Source organism: Medicago sativa, chromosome 1, assembly GCF_051527215.1.
Source record: "Medicago sativa cultivar Bolivia chromosome 1, Bolivia_mono, whole genome shotgun sequence".
NCBI classification, from domain to species: Eukaryota; Viridiplantae; Streptophyta; class Magnoliopsida; order Fabales; family Fabaceae; genus Medicago; species Medicago sativa.
In genome coordinates, this window is record NC_140749.1 from 15,218,912 (window position 1) to 15,234,856 (window position 15,945).

At 30.8% G+C, this 15,945-nt stretch overlaps 1 pseudogene across 1 annotated transcript; it reads right to left on the bottom strand.

Annotated features, from left to right (window-relative positions):
- Window positions 1–2,643: 2,643 nt before the first annotated feature.
- On the bottom strand, window positions 2,644–7,212 carry LOC146953007 (wall-associated receptor kinase 5-like; annotated as a pseudogene). The gene is made up of 3 exons (XR_015007986.1): window positions 6,348–7,212; window positions 5,091–5,249; window positions 2,644–3,957 (listed from the first exon to the last, which is right to left on the bottom strand). The product of XR_015007986.1 is annotated as a wall-associated receptor kinase 5-like (transcript).
- Between the last annotated feature and the right edge of the window lie 8,733 nt (window positions 7,213–15,945).

Consider the following 15,945-nt stretch of genomic DNA (forward strand, 5'->3'; position numbering starts at 1 on the left):
AGAGAAGAGATCATTAAAATCGTATATAATTTTTTGGAACAATACCCATTCCTTTACCAACCGAAAGCAGCCTTTGGTAAATAGTCGCATATACTTTAGCCGGCATAGGATTTTGATAACGTCCAATGCAATTGTTAGTTAATTAGTTTTTATAATAGCAAATTTGTAATATTATTCTTACAAGGTCATAGAAAGTCAATTTCGATTACGTTCAAACACAGACGGCATTGCATATATAATTATCATCATTGCAATACAATGTTCGTAGAAGTTGACGGCTCATTTTACTCTAAGTTAGAAATGGACCTGGACTAATAAAACTAACTCAAATAAAACTACTAAATCTGTTATTTTTTGTGACATAGTACACAATCTTTAATTTGATTTGAACAATTCTTTTGACACTGTTTATTTTAATCACATCAAAAAATTAGTCATGAATTTGCTCTTGCATATTGCACATCCAACATCACCGTGAGAAATGAATTTCATATATTGGTGTTTCATAGAACTGCAAATATTCAGGTTAAATGATTATTTTTTTCCATATTTAGAAGAAATTGTCAATAATTAACGGATAGTTGAAAAGGATGATCACATTATTTTTTCTTGCATTGGATTGAAGTTCGGGATGAAATAACACTTCAATATATAATAGTTCAATTAAATTATGTTGACGTTTAACTTTTCTTTAGTGGATCCTTCAAAAAAAAATATTTTAGGGGATGGTGACGTTTAACTCAAGCATATAAAAATTTAGCATGTGTATTTCCCAAACTATATTGTAATTAACACCAACTTCACTATTAGTTGTATTATTCTTTGTGTTTAGTTGTATTATTCTTTGTGTTTACTGTCATGCGTTTTAGTTCTATTATTGTTTTTTTCTCTTATCATTCTCTAAGAGATTTATGATGTTGTAACATGCAAGTCAAATTTGATGATCATAGATAACATTCAATTCGAAACAAAAAATGTATATCAAATATTAACATTACTCAAAATTTAAATTAATGAAATTGCTCAAAAAAAAAAACAAAAATTAAAGAAATTAAAACATGCAACTTGTGGTTCGAAGACTTTTTTTTTATCACCAGATCAATCCATTGAAAAAAGAAAATCAATGAAAACAATTGATGACAATTTTCAAAAGTTCTGTTAAACTGTTTGGGAGAACTCGTGAAAACAACTTATAAAAAATTAAACAAAAAAGGTTTAATAATGTTTTTCCCCGTCATTTTAGGGAGTTTTGATTTACCCCCTATAAAAAAATAGATTGCCCTTATCATTTGAAGATTCTTGGATTTTAAATCCTCAAGACAGTTGACTATACAAAATTTGTTAAATTTGTTGCATGGCACGCTTACTTGGATTGACTATGTAAAATTGCTTATGTGGCACATTGACTTGACAAATTCTTTTTTTTGTGTCCACTTAGGTAAAGAAACAACCAGGTCATTTTTTTTAAAACAAAACACTAAAACAAACTTAATACCATCATCATCTTGTATAGGGACAATGAATAAAATATGCAAAGTCGTTGTTCAAACTCCGAACACAACAAAAAAAAAAAATCTTGTATTCCTCTCTCCCATTCAACTTCTTCATCGATAAATACAAACCCAAAAATAAAATTCCAGAGAAATTGTTAAACGCAAAGGACATGTAGAATGCGATGAAGAAGAACCGATCAAAGAAGGAAAAGCTACTATGCAAATACTCCCTTCGTTTCAAAATGAGTGTCGTTTTAGCCAAAAAAAATTGTTTCAAAATGAATGTCGCTTTCAGTTTCCAATACAATAATAACTTTTTCCTTTCAATTGTACCCTTCAATTAATATTATGTTACACTACTTCCAAAATATTATTTTTTCTTTAATGAAAAACAAACCAATAGTTGATTAGGATAATTTGGTAAAATTGCTATGACATTTGACTACTTTATTCCATTCCTTAATCTGTGTGCAATTAGCTAAAGCGACACTCATTTTGAAACGGAGGGAGTATCATATTTCCATTCTTTTTTTCCTCTTCACTCTTGCTGCTAATGCATATAAATTTCCTCGCCATTGAATCATAAGTTGCTGCTATTAAATTAAATTTCTTAAACGGTAAAACACATTCACGGCATATACATTATCCAATATTATTTTTTTTTTGGTTTTTGAAAATCATAATCCAATAAATGTAATTGCAATTTTTTATTTGGGTTGTTCTTTTCTATTCATATAAGTGAAAAATTGAGAATCGAAGAGATTGTTTTTCAAAAAGAAGTGAAAGATTGAGAATTTTTTTTTTTTGGATTCTTTTTCTATTCATGGAAGGAATCACAAAACAAAAAAATTCATTTCCTTTATTATTTGGATTCTTAAAAGAAGTGAAAAATTGAGAATTTAGCGTTGGTCTTTCAGGCTTACACTGTTTGCACGGGGTCATGGCCATCCCCTATATATCATATTACATGAGCCTTTATTAAAAGACCACAGTTATTAAAAACTTATTGGATTATTCATACACAATACAAAGTCTTTTTACTAATTTTATTGGATACAAAGTCTATTTACAGAACTTATTAGATCATTTATACGTATATAATACAAAGTCTAGTTACAAAACTTATTGGATCATGATTACATATATAATACAAAGTCTATTTATAGAAATTATTGGATCATTCATACATGTATAATACACAGTACACAATCTAACATAAATCAAAATGAAAGCGATAGATTCGACGTGTGTCACTCATAATCATCTTCCATCATCCAAGGACATTGGTGCATGAACTTTCAGGCTGTCGTAGCCACTATATTCATGAACGCTGCTATCACCAGTTTCATAACTAAAGTTGGATGATGCCCCTTGAAGTAATGATTGAGTTTCATCAAGATTTATCTCTGATTTTGTCCAAGGGTGCTTCTCCATTAACCTTAAGCCTTCCAACTCCATAGCCACTTCTTTCATGCTAGGTCTTTCCTCCCCTTTAAGTCTCAAGCACCTAGCTGCAAGAATAGCAACTTCCTTAATCTCCTCCTTGTTCTCATCATTCAAAATACCAACTTGAAGAACTTCAGACATGCGATTCTCTCTAAAATAAGATAGGAAGTGAATTGCTAGGCTTCTGTTCTCTTCTGGTCTATTAAAAGAAATAGGTTTCTCCCCGGTTAGGAGCTCTGCCAGCACTACTCCGAAGCTATAGACATCACTTTTCTCTGTTAGTTGGTGTGTTTGCATATATTCTGGATCTAAATAGCCAAGAGTTCCTTGTAACACCGTGGCTATCGTAGTATGATCAAGTGGAACCAATCTTGAAGCTCCAAAATCAGACACTTTTGCAGTGTAATTGTCATCCAAGAGAATGTTGGCACTTTTGACATCGCTATGGATAATTGGTAAGGATGCAGATGAATGTAGATACGATAAAGCTCCTGCTATCTCTGCGGCTATCCTTAAACGCATTTTCCATATTGCATTGTCTGCCTTCTCTATACTATTGTGTATGAAATCGAAAAGGGTACCATTGCTAATAAATTCATAGACTAGTAAAGGAACTTCTGTCTCCAAACAACATCCCAAGAGTTTGACAACATTTCTGTGATTAATTTGGGACAAAACGACCACCTCATTTATGAATTACTCTACTTGGGTGGCATCCATTATTTTGGACTTCTTGATTGCAACAATCCTGTTGTCTGCTAGAATTCCTTTGAAAACCGTACCAAAACCTCCTCTGCCAATTATTAAATTCTCCTCATAATTGTTGGTAGCTTCTTAAGTTCATCTTCTTTGAAAATTTGAGCAGTTCCTGATGCGTCTTCTCTTTTAGAAAGTTGGCGTAGCAAAATGGAACCGCCATTTTGTTTAAAGAATTTCTCTTTTAGTTTCAAGATTCTTTGATATAACATGTACAACGATGAACTACCCACAAATAGAATAATAAAACCCGCACTTGCTCCTACAATCAAAATTTGTTGAATGAAACACCCACATAAACACTACACTGACCCTTAGCAAAACACTCACACTAACACATTACCGATAATAGTTTAGGAAAATAAAATTTAAGGTTAATAGTGTTTTACCTCTGTAATAAGGCCCTTTCTGGTTTTCAACCATGTAATTTTTTTTTTTTTTTTTGCTTTTCGTCCTGTAATTTTTTTTTTTTTTGGGTTTTAGTCCTTAATGTCAAATTTTGCCCCCTGTAAATTTAGAAAATTTCATTTTACCCTCCTGTAATTTGAGCAAATTTTGGTTTACCCCCTGGTAATTTGAGCAAATTTCGGTTCACCCGCTGCCATATCATCGATTTTGAACAATCAGATGGCTTATGGGGTATTTTGAAATAATTTTTGGGTTAATAGTGTTTTACCCCCCTATAATATAGGTAATTTTCGGTTTTACCCCCTGTAAATATTTTTTTGGATTTCGTTCATGTAATTCGAAGATTTTTGGTTTTGGACCTTCATGAATTTTGACTGTACAAAATCGAAGATATGGTAGGGGGTAAACCGAAATTTGCTCAAATTCACAGGGGGTAAACCGAAATTTGCTCAAATTATAGGGAGTGAAATTTTCCATGAAGGTCTAAAACCAAAAAAATCTTCAAATTACAAGGATGAAATTCAAAAAAAAATATTTTACAGGGGGAAAAACCGGAAATGACCTATGTTACAGGAGGGTAAAACACTATTAACTCATAATTTTTTTTATAAGGACCGAATTCAAATTTTTTTTATTACAGAAGACAAAACCGGAAATGGCCTATATTACAGGGGTAAAACACGATTAACCCTTATTAAATCTAAGAACATACATCAGTGTTGTGTGGGTGTTCATAGTAACACGTGCCACAAGACACAGATCCTACATAGTTTATTTGTTTAAGGCAGTTATGATAGTTCACTATAGCTAGTAGTTAGTTTGTTTATATGCATGGTGATTATCATCAACTGTGTATGAACTTTGTTTATACCATCATTTTCTTAATATACTCCACGAAGTTTATTTACTGAGATCCTTCAATTTCATATCAGTAATAATAATTCGTGGAATAAAATAAATTTGGAATATACTTAATTAGTTCCTTACCAATTGCAACCTTGGGAAGTACATCTTGTTTGTGGCACCCTCCTTCCATTGTTCCAGTTCCGGATTGCCCCTCGGGACAAAAGCATTCATGAGATCCATCAGTATTGCGACAATGATTTGGAATGCATGTATGATTTTCTGTTTTGCACTCATCGATGTCTGCAAATGCATATCAGAAATAATGTATAGTCAAACAGCTGAGTTTTGCTCAAGTAACTATTGGTTTTTAGTTTAGTTAGTAGTCAATAACTTTAGCTTCCTATTCAATTATATGAACCATTTCATATGCACGCTTAACGGTGAGGCTATTTATTACACCTTAGTTTAAAATAAAAGAAGCAAATGCTATTTGGAGATGTAATTTAGTTTCATATTAATCTTAGGAGATTGCAGTATAAATAGCTTGTAACCACTCATTAGTGGGAACTTTTACTCATCTGTAATATTCAATTTCCATCAATACAAAGAGCTTTACTATATTCCTCTCGTTCCTTCCATGGATGCCATGTTTCATAACATGGTATCAGAGCTAATCTTGTATCCACCTTAAAGGATATTTTCCACTGCATTTTCTTGAGAAATTCCAATTTTCTCACATCAATTTTCCTTTTCCTGTTTCATTTCTCGTCCGTTTTCTTTCCAATTTGATTTTTTATTTCAAATTTTTGCTTCGCTTTCCCTTTAAGATTGTGTTTTAGATTGTACTTTTTCCTCTCTCCTTTGTTTTCCCAAATCTTAGGGTTATGATATTTCTGTTCCTCTCCTTACGGTTATGTTTCTTGTTCAATTTCACCACTCGATTTTAATTCCTTGATTTATCTTTGAAATTCCATATCCATTGGAAGGAAAGTGAAGAAAGCACTTTGGGGGTGAGAAATATACAGGAAAATTGAGAAATCTTTCACATTTTTTGAAAGAATATTTTTTTAGAGAGGAATAAACTAATGCTTATGACTAATATATTTTTAATTTCAAGAATATTATTATAACAACATAGACTATATTTGAAGAATTCATATAAACACTTCCAACCCCCCAAAACTCTCATCCAATACAATTTTTTAGTTCCCTAAATGGAGAGAGTTTTATATTTTGAAGAAAAATAAACCCCTCAAAGTTCTCTATTATTTTCACTTATTCTTACCTTTTTTTCTTCTTCAAACCCTCCTTTCCCTTTTCCCCTCTAAACTTGCAAACAAAGCCTAAAATAAGATACATTTATACAAGGCAAAACAAAAATTCAATAGAAAAAATCACCTTTGCATCCATCCGGATGGTATGGGTTTCCTTCGTAACCTTTCTTGCATAAGCATCGGTAGCCATAATCAATGTCCCTGTCGTAAGAAAAGCTATTGTTCCAGCATTTTCCGCTCTCTATGCTCCAATCAAGAATTAAAGGGACCTTGGTGTAACGGAAATCAAGTAGATCAATGGTAGAAAAATTGTAGAATCCATTTTTGACAACAAAAGAAACACTGCATCCTAGACTTTCGGTTGAATTAAGGAAATAAGATGCTTCTATACTGATATTCCTCATGTTAGTTGGAATATCCATCTGACAACAACCAATACCGGAACACGTTCCATTTTGAATCTTCTTCCTGTTTCCGTAACATCTTGTTATGCATCCCGTTGAGTACTTTTCCCCTTCGTAATTGCTATCAAGATAGCCATAACTATTGTAACCAACGGTTATGAACTTATTTTCCTTGCTTGAAATGCTAAAACCGTGTGATGGCCATCTAAGCCAGGCTCGACTGTTATTTTGTCAGCTGCAATACCATCCGACGTAAAACAATAACTGAATTTGACCTTTAAAGATGTCTATGTTTAATACTTCTGGAGACCTCTTTAAGTTTTCACTATTAGTACCCCACTGTAATATGGAGTCGTCTATACATGTAACATAGGTTCCTCCAGAAAACAAGGTCCTATATTTGGTATTGATGAATTTCCTATTCCAAATGGATATGGAACTTCAACATCGCCACATGAATTTTTACATCCAGGAAGAGCTGAAGAGAGGGATTCGACATCTTCAACTACCAATAATACTATTATCATTGCAAACATTAAAATAGGACACAATTGCGCAAGTTTTGCCGTAAGTTTCATATTTTCAGTACAGTATTTTCTAAACATTAAAATAGTCCCATGCAATGCCTTTGTACATATAGGGTTTCGTTTATATAAAACAGTATTTCAATTTTTTGTTTTACTTTGTGATTTTTGCTGCTAATTAGGTTTCGTTGACTTGCTCGTTTTAAAAAAAGTTTCGTTGACTTGCTCTTTAAAAAGAGGTTTTATTGACTTGCAATCAAACTGACCAGGTATTCCCGATTATCATAAGATTACAGTAACAATCGGAAGTTGAGGGAAAAAAAAATTCTTTATAGATATCATAGTTGTATAAATTCTCGATAGATTTCAATATTCTTTGTACGATGTTGAAAATAAGTAGTTAATTAATACAATGAAACATATAAATTAAATAACTTAAGTCTCACGAAACAATGAAGACCGATTAGTAATAAAAGAAACAACTGATATATATATATATATATATAGACAGGATCCGTTGACACCAAATCCCAACCGTTTGTTTTATTTGATCAAAGGCTAATTATAGGATCTCATTTTAATTTATTGTGTATCCTTTTCTTTTAATCACACACCATTATTGTAATTAATGATTACAAAACCCAAATTAAAAACATGATCGTATCATTATCCTCCTTGTTCTCTTGTCTGGAAAATTAAAATACTCCTTAACTGAATAAGTGAAATACCGGTAAATCATTATCCTGAAAGAGAAAGTGATTTCGATGCTTGAAAAATCATCATCGTTCTAGTGACAATATATTTACAAGATAATATCTTGAAAGTATTATAGGAAAACTCATGGTATGAACTCATGCGTCTCTATCCCCTCATGATGAATTCCTCCCATCAATTCCAGGCCATGAAGACAATTAATGCCACATCTATGAAAACAATGCCAATTGGAGAGGAAAGTAGTAAATATAAGATTCCATAAAAGTATTTTTGATGAGTTTCATTTTATTTGTGAAATTTTAGGTTTAGCAATTGAGTTTATGAAATAATTCAGTTTGTTGATCGATTATAATTTTGAAATAGATTTCAGCCTAATAAATCACAATTCTCCCTTAGTATTTGAACCTGTAAAATAAATTGAAATGAAGAAGAAGCTGTAGTTTTCATTTAGAATAAGAGACCGATGGTTGAGATGGGGAAATCTGAGCAATCATCATGATAAAGATATGAAAGGCCAGAGATATATAACAAAGATCGGGGAAAATGCGGAAAGTAATGATCATGCAAGATTTCAAGTAAATAAATAATAGCCCTTTGATCAAATAAAATAAACGGTTGGGATTTGGTGTCAACGGATCCTGTCTCATATATATATATATATATATATATATATATATATATATATATATATATATATATATATATATATATATATAGGGTCAGGATCAAATGACACCATGGTGTCAAAATTAATTTGACACCATATCTCATCCATTCATTTTATATAATCCAAAGGCTTAAAACTATCACCAAATTAATTAATTAATATACACCAAATACTCTCTATCACTTAATTAAGAAACATATCTATCATCATTAATTTATAATCAAACATTCCATTTTTATTTCCCCAAATTTTTTTGTTCCTCTTTTTTCCTTCCCCAAATTTATAAATTTTCTCTGATTTCTATAATCATACTCAAACTTCTTTTCTAAACTTTTTTTTAATAAAATGAATGGTGGAACTCATATACCTATGGTTGTTTGAGTCATCATCCCCATCAATGATATTTCTTTGTCTTTATCTCATATACTCATATTTTTTTAATAATTAATTAAATTGTATTAAAAAAAAAACAACAAGCTCGACTAATGATTCTTGAATTGTTCATGCTAATTAGATTATTTTGTCACGTATAGGTCTAATTTTTTTTAGAGGACTCATCGTGTCTCATGTTTAAGTGAATTAAGATTTATCATGATTTTATAAAAATTATAAAGTTTGAGTTTGTGCTTATGGCCAAAAGAAAAAAATTAGGGGAAAATAAAAAGGGTTTGAATCTACCAAAAAAAAGAAGGGATTGTTTGATTATGAATTAATGATGTTAGATATGTTTCTTAATTAGGTGATAGAGAGTATTTGGTGTATGTTAATTAATTTGGTGATAGTTTTAAGCCTTCGGATTAAATGAAATGAATGGATAAGATTTGGTGTCAAACTAATTTTGACACCATGGTGTCATTTGATCCTGTCCCATATATATATATATATGGGATAGGATCAAATGACACCATGGTGTCAAATTAAATTTGACACCAAATCATAACCATTAATTCAACTTTAATCCGACGTCTCTCATCAATTCATTAAATACTCGGATGCTTGATGAAATGTTTTGAATTTTAATTTTAGAAACAATTTATTCTTTCTTTTTTTGATTAATTATTTACCAAAAATTCTCTAATGGTATTATTATGGTTTCTTTACGCTAGTCACTGCCATTATTTTTTTAAGGGCTTATCATCCTTATTTCTTTATTCCTATTAACCTTTTTTATTTTGATTTTTCTTAGAAGAACCCAAAGAAAATTGATTTATAAAGAGCACCAGAACGATTGCACAAAAAAATTAAAAAGAATTTATGCTACTAAACGAAAGCAAAACACAAATGCTAGAACATCTGATAAAAGAATATTAGCAGCATGAACTCAAGAATACTACCATCCAACAAATGAAAGAGTAGCCAATACAAAGAGAATACAAAGATGATTGAACAAAGATTAGTAAATAGAATCTCTAAAAAAAATTGTAGGGAGAAATCAAATGGTAAATAATAATAAAAAAAAAGAAAGAATAAATTGTTTCTAAAATTAAGATTTAGATAATTTGATCAAGCATGTGAGCATTTAATGAATTGATGAGAGACGTCGGATTAAAGTTGGATTAATGGTTATGATTTGGTGTCAAATTTAATTTGACACCATGGTGTCATTTGATCCTATCCTTATATATATATATATATATATATATATATATATATATATATATATATATATATATATATATGGGGTTTGCTAGAACACACCCACTAGTTTTTATGTGGGAGTGTTTTAGCAAGTTATAACTAAAAAGTTAATAAATACACCTTAAGGTGTATGCTGCTATAACACACCTTCTAACAAAAACAAGTGGGTGTGTTCTAGCAAATCCTACAGGCATTTGCTAGGATACACCCACTTATTTATTAGAAGGAGTATTTTAGCAAGTAAATAACTAAAAAGTGTTAAATACACCCTAAGGTGTAGCTTTGCTAAAACACTCCCACATAAAAACTAGTGGGTGTGTTCTAGCAAATCCCTATATGTATATATATATATATATATATATATATATATATATATATATATATATATATATATATATATATATAGGGGTTTGCTACAATAGACCCACTCATTTTCATGAAGGTCTATTTTAGCAACCAACACCTTTTCACTTGGACACAAAAACCCTTGTTTTTGTTTTTTGGAAAAACTAAAACTAAAGGGTGCAAATGTCATTTTAATTTAAATGTTAGATTTTATTTTTATTTCTATTTATTTTTACGAGAAGCTTCAAAGTCCATTCTCTTTCTTCCTTCATTGTTTTTACAGACTTTCTTCATTTTATGTCTTTTTACAGATCCTTCTTCAAATTAAACAAACCATTGTGGGATAATTATTCGAACATGCCGACTATATTGCATTTTGTATTGAGATCTTTGAAGCTGTCTCTGAATAGCACCACACCATCCACATAGATGCTTGTCATAGCATTCATCAGAACTATTGAGGCTACTTTTACTTCTTTCGTAACATGCATTGTTTCTTTCCCTTTTTCAATAAAAAAAAAAAACTAAATAAAGAAACACAATGTTAGTAATTCAACAACTGCAATAAAAATCACACAAGGAAGTTTCAACAATGAGCAAAACAACAAAAGCAGAATGAGGGCTCAACCTATTCAATTCAGCCATTGTAATTAGTAGCACTATTAGTTTCTTTTTGATGATCCACTGTTTTCAGTTTTTTATAACCATTCCCCTGCCACTTCAATTTCGGAAATGATCCCACGGAATTAAGAAATTTTCCAATAACCAATTTGTTTAATTTGAAGAAGGATCTGTAAAAAAAACAGAATGAAGAAAGTCTGTAAAAACAATGAAGGAAGAAAGAGAATGGACTTTGAAGCTTCTCGTAAAAATAAATAGAAATAAAAATAAAATCTAACATTTAAATTAAAATGACATTTGCACCCTTTAGTTTTAGTTTTTCCAAAAAACAAAAACAAGGGTTTTTGTGTCCAAGTGAAAAGGTGTTGGTTGCTAAAATAGACCTTCATAAAAATGAGTGGGTCTATTGTAGCAAACCCCATATATATATATATATATATATATATATATATATATATATATATGGGATTTGCTAGAACACACCCACTAGTTTTTATGTGGGAGTGTTTTAGCAAGTTACACCTTAAGGTGTATTTAACTACTTTTTAGTTATAACTTGCTAAAACACACCTTCTAAAAAATAAGTGGGTGTATCCTAGCAAATGCCTATAGGAGTTGCTAACATACACCCACTAGTTTTTATGTGGGAGTGTTTTAGCAACATTCACCTTAAGGTGTATTTAACAACTTTTTAGTTATATCTTTGCTAAAACACACCTTAATAAAAACTAGTGGGTGTATCCTAGCAAACCCCTATATGTATATATATAGATGGAGAAAATTAATGTGTGATGTTGTATATGACTTAAAATCTCATCATGGAATTATTTAGTTTGGAATGGTTCCAATGAGATGAAGAGTTTACTAATCATATGGAAAGAAACTTATAGAAAAAAATGCATAGTTTATTATTTTTTCAATCTGTGATTTCATATTTACTTCAATGGAAGCATCATGGCTCTTTCATTTTAATTTTGGGTCAAGACTAGTTGGAACGAATCACGTTCTGAATCCTGGAAAGTATGAGAGAAGCACAAGGACGATTATTCATTTTAATTTTGGGTGAAGGCTAGTTGGAACCAATCACGTTCTTATTCCTGGAAAGTATCAGAGAAGCACAAGGACGATTACTTTGATAGTTAATTCCATCAGTTTTGGAATTCATTTGGCATTTAGAAGCTAAGTAACTCATTTGAATTTATATTTTTTGAGGAAAAGTATATCATTCCAATTGCGGTTACAAAAGTAATTAGTATTTTCATCATGAAAAGATATTTTTGACTGGTAATTATTCCAAAAAAAACTATCAATTCGGCAACAAAACCGCTCTCATTTGAATTTAACTAGTATGGACACCCGTGCCAAGCACGGGCTAAAATTTCACATACTTGGGGGAGAAAATATTGTGATGTATCAATTGTTAGTTAAAGTTCAACATTGGATAAATGAGTCGAGGTTGTACAACAAATAAGTAAATGAACGCATATAATTAAGCCTAAATATTTTGAAAGAAGACGCGGTATCATTCTCACATGTGGTTGCTCTTTTTGCAATGTATCGATTCGCATTAATGTTGACTACCTAAGAAGGACTTAAAGTGGTATCATATCTCGGTTCAACATTGGAGGGGAGCAGAAGTGGTTCTTGGCGGTGGACCATTGACACAAAGAGTCTCATACTTAATGTATATATGTTAATGTGTCCAGTGTGAGTTAAAATTCGACATTAAATGCAAGAGTAAATGTTGAGAAACATATAAGTGAGGTGGCTCATATACTTAATGTCTTAAGCCTTTGGGTGAAGATATAGAGTTATCTAGGCATGGCATTGGGGCGGGGTGGGGACAGGTTTTACCTTCCCCATCCCTATCCCTGACTTTCATATACTTACTCATTACCTTACCCATACCCAACAGGGATGAGGAATTGAATCACATCCCCGTCCCCAACGGGTTTGGTATCCCCGCCTCATCTCTGTCCCCAAAATGAATTATTATTTTTCAATAAAAAATAAGTTTTTTTAACCTCGAGGAAAATATTGTAATGCATTATCCAATAATATGCTTATTTTAACATTTCATTGAGTGAATTAGTTGGTTGCTTCTTTAAATATCAATTGCAAATTTTATAAAATGTCAAATATCAATGGATGATAAAGTAATTTTCTACAATGGGATGGGTTTGGGTATGGGTTCGGGGTGAGTACCTATATCTATGTTATACCCATGTTTTGAAGTCGGAGAAAACACAAACTCATAGCCAAACCCAGTCAAAAAGGGGAAAACTCGTCAAATCAGGGTTGATTTGGACGGGTAACCGCGAGTATGAGTTGTGTTGCCATGTCTAGTGTTATCCTCATTTATGTGGTTGCTCTTGGTTGAATGTGATGTTACCATACTCAACATGTCTCTCTTCAATCCAATACGAAATAAACCCCCTCATTGAAACCCTTTTCCTTTATGTTCATCATTCTTGTGGTCCTCCAATCTAATTTTTATATCTACATAATATTCATCTTAACCATAAAGGAAACAACAATGGATATTGAAGTGGCACAAATAAAATATATGTCTCATATATTTGTTTGAACTCTACACACACACTTTCAATATTAATGGCTCGACCTTTTTCAACTGCATTACCATCGTTGATTATTAGTTTTGCAACATCATCACACATAACATAAGTAAATTATGCATTCTAGCACCCTTTGAAAGATTGATAATAATCTAAAATACAAATTGGTCGGGGCTTCTTGTTCGACGTGATCTATAACATAGAAAATCATTTTTTCGAGTACATTATGCTCATCAATGTATTTTTTAAGCTCTCAACCAAAGACACATTAAGATCTTGACCGTCAACATTCGCACTGTATAAAGAAATATTGTATTTAAAATGTTCATTTGACTCTTAAACTCAATTGTTGGTGCATAATTAGAACCTAACATCAGACTACCATTGCAATTATAGTTTTCACCAATAAGAATGAGTGGTGACGGTCCATCTCTATCTTTTTTTCTTTTTTTGAAGAAAACGATCCACCACTATATCAAGGTGAACGAAAACATATTACGTAAACTTTAATATTATCCTGGTAGTGTCAACTATTTGGATGACCACCATGTAATTTAACTAAGGGTCTTGCTAACCAGTGCCCTGGGTGCAGCGGTTAAGCTTATCATAAAAGAGAATTATTACCACAAAAGGATGCTGCTATATAATTTCCTTTTTCATATTCTTAACCAGTGCCCCTGGGGCATTGGTTAGCATTTCCCTTTAACTAAATAATAGTTGCACAAGCTTCTACTATTAATTTATTTTTCTACTTAGTTATACATTAATTATTAAGGTTTAATTGCATGTTTGATTCCTTATGTTTATCTTAGTTATCATGTTGCTCCCTTATGTTTTAAAAGTTTCTATTTGGTCTCTTACGTTTTAAAAGTTTCAGGTTGGTCTCACTTTGGAGTAAGTTAGTCCCTTCCTTCACTTAACATTTAAAGATTCAGGTTGACAATAGCAGTGGTGGAACTTAACTTATATAGAAAATCAATTTTAAAACATTTTTTTAATATATTTTGTTTTTTTAAATTCAATATCATGTCGCGGAAGGGACTAACTTATCTCAACGTGAGTAACATTTTGGACCAACTTGAAACTTTTAAAACGTAAGGGACCAAATTGAAACTTTTAAAACATAAGAGACCAGCTTAAAAACTAAAATAAACATAAGAGATCAAACATGCAATTAAGCCAATTATTGACTATTTGTTGGTTATATTGTGTTTATTCGTTTTTTATAGTGTACTTATGAATGTTTATTTTTCAATTAATCTATATTATATTTTTTTTTGTTGATGAATCTATATTATACTGTAAACATTGGATTTAAAAGTAGAGTTGAATATGTTTTTCATCCCTATAAAATTAACAACTTTCCTTTTTTGTCCAAATAAAAAAAAATTAATTTGTGCTAAAACCATTATTTTTAACTATTCTTAAACTTTTAATTTTTATTGATTTTTTGTCTATGTGTTTAGAACATAATTTTTTTTATTTAAAACAAATCAAGCTAAGTTGATTTGTTATTGATGTTTTATCTACGGTTAATTAGAAACTATTACTACTCACAAAAACCAACGAATGAACTTATTATTGATTTGTTATTAACCTTTTACCCTTAAAACGTTTCTTTTTTACCACGTTACCCATGTATGGAAAGTGTTATTACACCGTCTTCGAATTTTGTGATTAATCAGTGTCATTTTTTTTAGAGGATAATCAGTGTCATGTTGTTTCGCATTGCTCTTGATTAAAATTAATTGCAATAATGATGTTTATAAATTATATAACATGGTTGTATTTTGGATTTGGTTTGAAGTAAACATGAAATAGTACATATGGACACTTAAAATTTTGCAATTAGTCAATTAATGTTTTTTTTTTTTACAAAATCAATTAATGTTTTTATATTAAAATATTACTTTTTACAGAGTATTTTAATTTATGAATGCATCCTTATGAAGTAAATCATCTTCTAGGCATATTGTTTTTCATCAAGCATATTCTTCTCATTTGCACACCAAACAACTTAATTTAAAACGTAATAGTTGACTAAAAAAAAAATGAAATGGTTTTAAGGTACATAAATGCTATTAACTTGCACTTTCTCTTTTGAATTATTTCAATTAATTTGCACTTCGTATTTATGGTTTATTTTAATTTTAAACCGAAGAAATTAGCATTGTTTTGTACGGAAAAAATAGCATATTTTTTAACCTTTTTTGTTAAAAAAAAACCTCTCTTA